This window comes from Choloepus didactylus, chromosome 4 (genome assembly GCF_015220235.1).
Source record: "Choloepus didactylus isolate mChoDid1 chromosome 4, mChoDid1.pri, whole genome shotgun sequence".
Taxonomy (NCBI): Eukaryota; Metazoa; Chordata; class Mammalia; order Pilosa; family Megalonychidae; genus Choloepus; species Choloepus didactylus.
This window is the reverse complement of record NC_051310.1, coordinates 163,060,835-163,072,762: the sequence shown is the minus strand read 5'-3', so window position 1 is coordinate 163,072,762 and position 11,928 is coordinate 163,060,835.

Here is an 11,928-nt window from a genome sequence, read left to right as displayed (position 1 = left end):
TTTTTCCTGCACGTAGGATAATTCCTGACTCATAATAAGTGCTCAATAAATATTTGTGAAAGGAATAAATGATTAGGATGGATACTGGAAGATTTCCACAGCCCTGTCCAAATTTTTGGATTAGCTGATAAGAACCAAGAAGAAATATTAATACTCTTTTGCAGTGGCAAAAGTAATGCTGTAGCAGGAGAGCAAAAGCTTGTCATGGGCTCTTCTGGGACCTTCTTCCACCATACACAGCAGTAGATGTATAGGGTCATTCCATTTTGGAATTGAGCTAAAAAGTAAAACCAAGATCAGGGACTGTAGAGTCTCAATTTATTCGGTACAGTCCCAGTTTGCATCTGTTGTTCCAACTCAGTTATTAACCATGCCTCCTTTCACTCTCAAAAGTGTTCCTTGCATGAACAATTATATGGGAAACCTAAGTCTTGGATGCAAAAGAGCTACCCATGGAGTTCCTACAAGCCAATGAAGAATGAATGGCAATTCCTTAGTAGTTTTACACCATGTTATTTGCTCTTCTGAAACGTAGAACAACTTGGAATGTTTTTCAAAAGCATAGGTCTCAAAGGGATCAATGTGGACTTTTCCACCAGCTGCTCCAGTGACTTTGCAATAAGCAACCATCCAGGGAACTCAGCCTGAGCTCCTGCGAAAGTATTTAGCATAAAGGAATTAACACTGCTACTTCTGATGCAAGAACAGCATGTACTTCAATGAATCATCAAGTCAAACCAAAGATGGAAAGAGTCCCAGAATACCAGCTGGGCTAGGCACCTGCTTTAGGAAGCCAAACACAAAACTTGATCTGGTTCCTAAGGGCAGTTCTTTAACATGCAGGTAAAATGGGCCATGTGAAGACTATGTTACATGAACAAACCTCATAACTGTATGGCAGCTCTTCCACTGGATTTGTAAATACGGGTCTAATGATTGTTGTCATTCAATTTTCTGGATATTTCCTCCAGCTCTTAGCTTGGAAAGCAATTTTTAAAGCAGCATTTCACTGGGTTTCTATAAATAATGAATTTTTTCATTAGTCGGATTAACGTAGCAGTTAGCATGCACAGGCACTTACCGGGAGCTTTACATATGTTATATCAATTAATCATCACAAGTGCTCCAGGAAGTAGGTCCTTTTACTCCTCCCATTTTAAAGATGAGAAACCTGGGTCTTAGTGAGGTTAAGTAACTTGCTCGAAATCACCTCAATAGTAGAGCTGAAATGGTATTCAAACCTAGGCATGCAGATTACAAACCCTATTCTCAATCTCTCTGTACTCCTCTTAAAATAATGCTATTATTTAGTACACCAGTGCTTTGATTGAACAGATGCTTTACAATAATTGAAATAAAGAAAAGATGAGCCCTATCCCCAAAGGGCTTAGAATCTAAAATTTTCCCATTAGTTAGAATAAATCAAGCTTATCCATCAAAAGATTAGAGAGATGTCTCATCATCTTTAACAATATCACTTTGTAAGATTCTTTTAGCTTGTTTTAGCATATTTCCACAATTAACAATCCCCTCTCAAATCCCTTGCATAAAAGCATGGTAATAATCCTAGCAAACATGTATATATAGTGCTTACTATGTGCCAGCCTGTGTTCTCAGTGTTTCACACATATTGACTCAACTGTATTTAATCCTTTCAAGTTATCCACATTTTTCAGATGAGAAAACTGAGGAATAGACAGATCAAATAAGTTGCCTGAGGTCAAGCAGCTTGTGAGCGGCAGAGCTAGGATTCAACCCCAGCCCTGTGTCTCCAGAATGTGCTTATAACCACTGTATCTGCAATCTATTTCTATATTGTTGAAAACCCACTATCAGAGGTTTTTTTAACCCAAAACAAATCCATTAGAGAAAGCACTTGTTTTTCTTCAATTTCTAGCAAAAAAGCATGCTGGGTCACAGAAAGATGATCCTAAATCTATGCTAGAGAATAAAAATCATAAGTTCCCAGACTTTAAAATATGTAGTAACTTGGCCAAACTTCCTTTTCCTTTATCTGTAACTATACAGACTGTCTGCAGAGAGTAGGGAGAGAAGGTGATGATAACATCCATGGGCTATATCTCTCAGGATTTTGTTCGCTTAAACTACTTCTGTCTGCAGATAGCCATCTGCAAGAAGAAACAAGGGCATATGAAAAAGATGAATAAGAGATATGAACAATAATGTCAAAAATGCATAGAGTTTCAGCTGATGGTATCCAAAATAGAATTTTTAATTCAAAAGACATGTTTGAAAAACTATTTTCAAGTTTTAAAATAGGTTTGAAACCTAGAGTTTAAAAGAATATAATTTTCCATTTTATCCCTTGACTTTTCTAGGGTCAGGCCTGCCAACTTAGCCATAGAGTTTAAAATCAGGAAAGTCCCCATAGGAGGACTCGGCTTAAATCTGTCCCTCTGGCCCAAGTGGAGTGTGGAGCAAAGAAGAAATACAAGAAGAAGTAGGTACTCAGACATGTCTCCTATTCTTTTCCTCTTTGGGCAAGTGTCCTAAGGATGGTAGTAGAACTGGGAAAAATGAATTAAAACATTTCAAAAATAATATCCCCTCTGTAGTATCAGCAAACAAAATACTGAAATATAGGTTCTATAGACATTCCCAGCCACCTAGACTGTCTGAAGTTTCTTCCCAGCATCCCATTTGGGAAGAGTTGAAATGAAAGGCTGTCTTCAAGCCAGTCTGGGAATAGACACATCAAAGTAAACTTGGTAGCACTGCAGGGAATTAGCAAAAAGACCTAAGTTAGTCTATTTAGAGTCATTCTCAGCCACTGCATGACATGGAATGCACTCGGGATTTCCCATAAATTTTGGATAGAGACAAAGAAGACAGCTGAAGTAATATTGAGACACCTACATCTGGGCCTATGGGCTGAGAGTCAAACTATTCCCACCATGTAGGCTATGGTGTGGACATTATAGGCTGGAGACTGAATGGAGGATGTGACATAGAATAAGAGACGTGAAAGCAAGGTGGGACTTGTTTAGTGGAGAACTACTAGGCCCGGATCAAACCATGAGAGCAGATCATGGGTTACACCAGTGGCAGGATCCAGTAATAAAGGCTAAAGGAACACTGGAATGGCAGCAGCTATATTTCAGCAGGCCCCCGTCCAGAGGGCAACTCAGACTAGCCATCTCAAGCAGAGTCTGGAGAAGATACAGAGAATTCCAAGTCAGAAAGTTCTGGCCATGCTCTTCCTAAAGCTCCTAAACACCATCTTGGGGAGGAAATTTGTGCCCAAGATCTCAGAAAAAAATGAGCATTTGCCTGAGTAACCAATCAGAAACTAAACATATACCTAAAAAAATTATTTAATTTGTTGGAGTGGATTAAGTTTAAGGATCTGGACTAAAATGTAAAGTTTTTTTGTTTGTTTGTTTCTTTTATTTTTAGCCACCACCCAGAAAGATAGGACTACATAGAAAAATCAGGTCAGCTCTAGAAAAAGAAAAAGCAAAGACGCTACATTTTTCTCAACCTATATGAATATAGTAAAAGTCAATCTGCCCCTACAATGTATGTGGATAAGACTTTCCATAGCTGCTGAGATAATGACTATAAAAGTAATCTTATTCCAGAATTTGTGAGGAATATGATGAAAACCTCAGGTATCATGGATTTTCTCTTTAAAGATGTATATCTCTATATAAATAGAGATGGACATAGAGCTGATAGAGATAGAAATATACATAAACATACAAAGACAGATGTACATATACATGTGAGTGTGCGTGTGTGTGTGTGTGTGTGTGTGTGTGTGTAAGAGAGAGAGAGAAAATTCTAAGTTTCCCCCTGAGATAATCAACTCATGATAAATGAAGTGTTAAACAGAGGCCAAGCATAGAAGAATCTTGATAATCACTTTTGTTCATGACCTTGGAATCATCTTTGACTTCCACTGCACCTCCCATATGTAATCAGTCACCAAAGCCCTGTCAGTGCTTCCTCAGTTTGCCTTACTCTGATTTTCACTGCCACTTTCCTCATCAAATCTCATATAGACTAAAGCCTTTTGATGCAGTGGTCCACAACCTTCATGTGATAGAATCATTGATTCAGTGACATGATCAGATCAGTATTTTTTAAAGTTTTCAAGGTAATGCTACCATACAGCCAAAGTTTAAAAACATTTTTCTAATTGGCCTTTCTGCCTCTGGTCTCTATCTTCTTTAAGGCCTCGTTTACAAGGCTGACATCTTCCTAAAAGACAGATTTTTAAATATAATTATTATTTTTAAAACACCTCCATTATTTTCCATAGACAGAAAAAGTCTAAACTCTTTAGCATGGCATTCAAAGCCCTCTGAATCTATCGGCATTTTCAGTTTTATATGCTTTCTTACCAGGCTGAGGCTGTGCCACACTGGATCATGCACTATTCCTGGAACATGCCATTTATTTTCATACCTTGTCTATACCAGTGATTTTCATACTTTTGGTACGCATAAGTAAAGTTTGCAGAAGAGTTTGTTAAAAAATGCACATTTCAAGTCTATGTCTTGCATTATTGCCCAAAATAGTTCAAAGGTACAACCTGCTACAAAACAACCAGACACTTGATAAAATTTAGCTTGCTATGTATTGCTGGGGTCACCAGAAATAAGGGAAATTACCAAGGGCACTTCACACAGGGGGAAAAATCTGTTGGCTGAAACTGGTGTGGGGTCAGCAAGCAGTGAACAAGTGAGAATGATGGAGTTGCCCTGAAGGTAAATCACTATCATCAGGAAATAGTCTTGAGCAAACCTCAAGGAAAGATAGCTGAATGCAAGGCTCTTACATTAGGTGCTCTAGAAAGAAGTTTAACTGGTTGCAGATTGATATTCTCCTGGCCACCAGGAAACAGTCTTGAGCTAATTTCAAGGAAGGCCATCTGAATTTGAGACTCTTGCATTAGACAGGAACTCCAGAAAAAAATACCTATTGATCTCAGTTTGGAAATACCCTCCTAAAGAAATTAATATGTATTGCCTGAAAGAATGAAAGCAGAGTTGGTACTGTGAAGAAGTTTAGACTCCCACAGAAGAGACAAATAAATACAATCTGCTCTAATAAGAGAAGCTGAATACTCACAACATGTTATGGTTTCATAGTGGTATCCAAGATGCTCACAAATTAAGATCAAACAAACATGAGCTCATAATCAAAGATCCCCAAACCAGCAACAAAACAAGCCACTATGAGCAAGTGTCAGAAGAAACAACAAACAACAGATTTATTCCCAAGGACTTCAGATTTTGACATTATGAGGATCAAAATATAAAATTTCTACAAATGAAATATTTAAGAAAATAGAAGATGCAATTGCAAAAATGTAGAAGAGATAAAAAGATATTATCAGAGATTTGAAAAAGAGGCAAATTGAAGTTTTAGAAATAGAAAGTACAATTTTGAAATTAAAACCCCAAAGTGCATGTTAAACAACAGATTAGATAGAGCTGAAATGCGAATTAGTAAGAATATGGATCTGAAGAAATTATCTGGAATGCAGTACAGAGAACAAGAAGATGAAAAATTGAATGGATGGTTAAAAACATAGTGAATAGAATGAGACTAACATACATCTAAATGAAATCCTAGAAAGAGAGAGAGAGAATGTATGAGAACAATTTGGGAGAGATAATACCTGAGACTTCTCCAGAAAGAAGTGGCAAAAATATGAATCCATGAGCTGTCCATCAACAGAAGAATGGATAAATAAATTAAGTTTGCATAAAATATCATAAAGCAGTAAAAAAAAAATGAACAACTACACAAATCAACATAAATGATTCTTAGTAACTGCAGTAAATGAAAAAATTTGGCTGGACTTTGTCCTCAGTTCAAAAGAACAACCATGTGATTAGAGAGTTGAGCCATGCTAATATGCACTCTGAGAGAGGAGGGGTGACTTCAGATTGAGTTCAACTACAGGGACAATGATTATATCAATCATGCCTGCAGAATGAGACCTCATATAAACCCAAGGTACTTGAAGTTCCAAGGAGCTTCCCTGACTGAGGAAATATATCATTGCTGTGCTGGGAGAGTAATGCATTCTGACACCATATGGAGAGGACACAAAACCTTGCACTGGAGACCCTCACAGACCTCCCTCTATGTCTCTTCTTTTGACTTCTTCTTATTTGTATTCTTTTACTGTAATAAAACTAGAATTGCAAATACAGCGCTTTCACTGAGTTCTATGAGTCATTCTAGTGAATTATCAAATCTAAGGAAGTGGTGAGAGTCCTTGAATTTGTAGCCAGTTTGTCAGAAGTACAGGTGGCCTGGGCCCCTGAACTTGTAACTGGTGCCTGAAGGGCAATCTTGTAGAAGCTTCCCCTTAAACTGCCAGGTCTGGCCTAACTCAGGCAAGCAGTCTTCACAGCTGTTCATAGAGTTTTTTGGTAACCTATATAGTCATATAATATTGAATTAAAAAATAAGTAACAGAAGATATTATATAAAGTTATTCCATTCTTATACATTTCAATGCAGAAAAACCAAATAATAGGGATACACACATATAAACAACAAAAATATACAACTTTTTTTAAACAAAGGAAGAGATGTAAAAAAGTGGGGGTTAAGAAATGAAGTACTCAGATGCAATGGTGCTAGCTCTTTAGTTAGGTGGTATATATGGATGTGTGTGTGTGTGTGTGTGTGTGTGTGTGTGTGCTTGTGTGTGGTGAGAGACAGAGGCAAAGAAGGATGCAGAGAGAGATGGTGTTTCCTTTGTTTTTTCAAATGTTACACAATATTTTTAAATAAAGTAGGATAAAACATCTTGGTTATTCTGAAAAATGAGTTAGTTCTAGAGGACCTTGAAATTCCATCAACTGATAAGTGACTGCTATGTGTTGCAAAATTGCAGCTCATAAAGTCTTCCTGACAAAAAAAGCCAACCAATGCATCTAGAAGTTTTCCAGTCTCAGAAGAACTGCCTAACTTTAAAAATCATGTCAAGCTGCTTGACTCATATCTATATACGGTCAGTATGGTGCCATACATAACTTCAACTTTCCAGTGAAAATACAGATTCCTCAGCTCCACACAGAGAGATTCTGCTTATGAAAATCTATGTTGGGACCCAAGAACCTTAATTTTTAATATCTATTCCAGATGAATCTGATGCAGGTGATCTTGAACCATACTTTCAGAAAACCTATTCTACTCATTAGTTCCTGATTTCCCACCAAATGAATGAAAAATGTTATCCCTTCCACATCTAATGAAGCTATTTTTATACATCAGGTCAAAGTTGCCAGATCATATGCTCTATAATATTTTCTTCAACCTATTGTGGCAGAATTACTCTCTATTTTCCTTTATGCAAACATATCATGTCATGACTCATCATCCTCTGCTAGTAGGGAAGATTGTATATATATATATTTGTCTCCACTATTACAATCAAATCTTCTTTTCAGTATCAACCCAGTCTTCTTTCCTTCTCCTTTCAATAAGCATTTCATTGTCATCTCAGTTGGAGATACTATTATTCTAGGTTTTTCCCTCACAGAGCTCATACTTTGATCCGAACACCAGTTGCACAAATTACTAGACTATTATATGCAAAGCGCTGTGAAAAGGTGGTCATTTTTGCTCATTAGTATTTAGAAAATAAGAAAGCTTCAAAAAGAGGATTGTGGAAAGAAGGTGAAGTAAGGAGCTCCAGGACTCAGTCCATCCACTAAAACAAGTATTAAACAGGCAGGAATTGTCTGAAACAACTATTCTGAAACTCAGGAGGCCAGAGGAACACTGTATAGCAACCAGTGAAGATCAGTAGGAAGAGGCTGATAAATTATGGAGGAAAGACCAATAAATTACTCTCTCCATGTGGTGGCTATGAGTACACATCCCCTACTCTCATGGCAGGCTGCCATGGAGTCCAGCCCCTAGTTAGCTGCTGATGACAGAAAGGGATGTAAAAATCCTCTTCCCCAAGAGCAGGAGTGGCAAAGCTAATCACTGTTCATGGCTTTTGGTTAACAAATTTGGATCACTGGGGACACAGCTCTGAGGATAGCTACTCCTTCAAACTGCCCTGGACAAAGGCAGCAGCAGACATGGTTTCAAACCTCCCTGGAAAGGAATGGTGGAGGTGGAGACTTAAAGATGCTGCACTTCCTCAGAGTTGCAGGGACAGTTAGTTGGAGGGCTGCATTTGCTGGGCAAGCCAGGAAAGCTCAGCTTTGGGGAGCCATTGGAGAAGCTCTTGGTGCCTTTTGTGATCCACCCCCAGGCCACTTTAGGGATGGTCTGCACCCCATTCATGGTTCCCTGCCAACTGTTTTGGTTGGGAAATACTGACTTGGAAAAGTCCTCTCCATTTTCTCCTCCTCCCCGATTTTGCACTCCAGGCAACAGCAGCTTGAGACAACGAAAAAAGTGTAAAACCTGTAGAGACAGAGTCTAGGACAAAGGCCTTCCTACTTCAAACATCTTGGAGAAGCAGCTCTATATCCTGGGTAACAGAGGATATATAGAACCAAACTCCTATAAGCAGAGGAACTCCAAAACAAATAACAAGTAAAATCCCAGGACAAGACAGAAGCTCAGAAAGTCAGAGAACACCTTGCATTCTGCATTTGCCTTGGGCAGACCTTCCTGATAGGTGGACTGAAGCTTAGGAAAATATCTGTCTTATACCCAGTTGTTTACAAAACCAAGAGATAGACATCTCAGAAAATAAATCACAGTGTGCAACAAAAGAATACAAGACAAACAAACAGTAAATGATTGCCCATCCAAAGAAGAGAATAAAAATCCAGAAAACACCAACAAAGAAGATGACAATATGAACATACCAAACAAAGCTTTTAAAAAATGATCTTAAAAATGCTCAAGAAGATGAAGGAAAATACAGAGAAAGAATGGAAGGATACCAAGAAAACAACTGAACAAGAAATATGAGAGTCTAAAATCAGAGATAGAAATGTTAAACAGGAACCAAACAGAACCACTGCAGTTAAAGACCACAATAAATGAAATGAAAAATGACCAGGAGGGTTTCAAGAGCAGGTTGGAACTGGGAGAAAAAGAATCAGTGAACATGAAGAAATGAACAACTTGAAATGAGTCAGGCTGAGGATCAGAAAGAAAAAAAGATATATTAAAAGTAAAAATAGCTTGAGCACCTCTGGGACAACATCAAGCACACAAATATATTCATTATGTGAGTCCCAAAAGGAGAAGAAAGAGCTAAAGAGGCAGAAGGAATATCCAAAGAAATAATGAAAAAGAATTTCTCAAACTTAGTAAAAGACATGAATATTTCATTCAAGAAACCCAAAGAACACCAAACAGGATAAACATGAGGAAAAGTAAATACCATCATATATTGATAACACTATTAAATGCAAAGAACAAAGAGAGTCTAAAGCTGCAAGAGAAGAGGAACATGTTAAGTACAAGGGAGTACCGATTAGATTAAGTGCTGATTTCTCACACAAACAATGGAGTGAGAAGGCAATAGTATGATATATTAAAGGTATTGAAAGAGAAAAAATGCCAGCCCAAAATGCTTTAATTGGCAGTGTCCTTCAAAAAATGAGGGAGAGTTTAAAATATTCACAGATAAACAGAAAAGGAGTAAGTCAGTCAACAGAAAAACCTGCCCTATAAGAATTACTAAAGCAGCTCTGCAGGTGGAAAAGAAAAGACAGGAGAGAGTGGCTTGGAGTAGTATGAAGAAATGGAGATCATCAGTAAGGGTAACTAAAAGGATAAATGCAAAACCCAGTATCCTTAATATAAAACCCCACTCTATAAAAATCAGAATACAATTGAACAAGAAAAAGGCGTATTTCCTGATAATGGACATGCAAATATAGAGTGTTAAAGTTCCGCAAAGAGGGAAAACAGAAGGATAGAGGAGCAGAGAATGTATATGCTATTGAAACTAAATTGTTATCTTTTCAAATTAGTAGATTATAGATGTAAGTTGTCTGGTACAAAACCCAGAGTAACAATAGAGAACATATGTTTTAAAATACAGAAACAGAAACGAGAAATGGATCAATACATCACAAAAAATCAACTATATAGAAAAGGATGTTGCGATAAAGGAAAAGGGAGACAAAAAAAGATACGACATATAAAAAACAAAGGACAAAATGGCTGAAGTAAGTACTACCTTAATGGTAATAACACTGAATGTTACTGGATTAAAACCCCCAATCAAAAGACACAGATTAGCAGAATGGATAGAAAAGCATGATCCAACTTTATACTGTTTACAAGAGATTCTCCTAAGACACAAATAGGCTGAAAGTGAATGGAAAGAAAAAAAATATTCCATGCATATAGTAACGAAAAAAGAGTTGGGGTAGTTATAATAAAATTGGACAAAATAGACATTAAGCCAAAAGCTGTTACAAGAGACAAAAAAGGGCCACTCCTTCAAGAAGAAATAGCAATCATAAATATTTATGCACTTAACTCTGCTGCCCCAAAATACAGGAGGCAAACACTGGCAAAACTGAAGGGAGAAATAGGCACCTCTACAATAATAGCAGGGGAATTCAATACACCTCTCTCATCAATAGATAGAACATTTAAACAGAAGATCAATAAGGGAACAGAGAACTTGAATAAGATGATAAATGAACTAGGCCTAACAGACATATATAAAACACTGCACCTAAAAACAGCAAGAGACACATTCTTCTCAAGTGCACATGTTCAGGTTCCAGGATAGCCCACATGTTGGGTCACAAAACAAACCTCAGTAAATTTATAGATATTGAAATTATACAAAGCATCTTCTCGAACCATAGTGGAATGAAGCCAGAAAGCAATAACAGGCAGAGAACAGAAAAATCTACAAAAATATGGAAGTTAAATAACAAAGAGCAAAACAAGGTATTGCTGATGGGGTTGTGTGTAGAAATTCAGTATTTTAGGCATGATTGTTTTGTAAACCTACAACTTCTCCAATAAAAACATTTAATTAAAAAACACTCTCTTAAACAATAAGTCAAAGAAGAAATTGCAAGGAAATCAGTAAATATGTTGAGATGAATAAAAATGAGAACACAACATATCAAAACTTATGAGTGCAGCAAAGGCAGTGCTGAGAGGGAAATTCATAACTCTAAATGCTTACATTAAAAAAGAAGAAAGAAGTAAAATCAGAGACCTAATTACACACCTGGAGGAACTGTAAAAGAACAGCAAACTAACCCCAAAGCAAGGAGGAGGAAAGAAATAACAAAGATTAGAGCAGAAATAAATGAAATTGAGAGTTAAAAAACAATAGACAGAATTAACAAAAGTTGGTTCTTTGAAAATGTCAATAAAATTGACAAACTCTCAACTAGAATGACAAAGAAAAAAGAAAGAAGATGCAGATAAAAACATCAGAAATGAAAAGGGGGCATTACAATTGATCCCACAGAAGCAACAAGGATCATGAGAAAAGACTATAAACAACTGTATACCAACAAATTAGACAACTTAGATGAAATGGACAAATTCCTAGAAATTCTTAGAAATGCACCCTACATTGACTCTAGAAGAAATAGAAAACCTCCATAGACAAGTTACAAGTAAAAAGATTAAATCATTCATCAAAAATCTCCCAACAAAGAAAGCCCAGGACACGACAACGTCACAGGTGAATTCTACCAATTATTCCAAGATGAATTAGTACCAATCCTGCCCAAACTCTTCCAAAAAATAGAAAAGGAGGGAACACTATGTAACTCATTCCATGAGGCCAACATCCCCCTAATACCAAAGCCAGATAACTATACAATAAAAAAATTGCAGACAAATTTCTCTTATAAATAAACATGCAAAAATCCTCAATAAAATACTTGCAAATCAAATCCAAGAGCACAAAAATAGAATCATACACCATGATCAAGTGGGTTTTATCCTAGGTATGCAAGGATGGTTCAACATAAGAAA